Raw genomic sequence first — 338 nt, forward strand, 5'->3', positions numbered from 1 at the left:
CAGTTTTGGTGGCCATACTATAGGAAGGATGTGGAGGCACTGGAACGGGTGCAGAGGATGTTTACCAGGATGTTGCCTGGTATGGTAGGAAGATCGTATGAGGAAAGGCTGAGGCACTTGGGTTGTTTTCATTGGAGAAAAGAAGGTTTAGGGGTGACTTGATAGAGGTGTACAAGATGATTAGGGGTTTAGATAGGGTTGACCATGAGAACCTTTTTCCACGTATGGAGTCAGCTATTACGAGGGGGCATAGCTTTAAATTAAGGGGTGGTAGGTATAGGACAGATGTTAGGGGTAGGTTCTTTACTCAGCGAGTCATGAGTTCATGGAATGCCCTG

Source organism: Chiloscyllium plagiosum, chromosome 35 (assembly GCF_004010195.1).
Source record: "Chiloscyllium plagiosum isolate BGI_BamShark_2017 chromosome 35, ASM401019v2, whole genome shotgun sequence".
NCBI lineage: Eukaryota > Metazoa > Chordata > Chondrichthyes > Orectolobiformes > Hemiscylliidae > Chiloscyllium > Chiloscyllium plagiosum.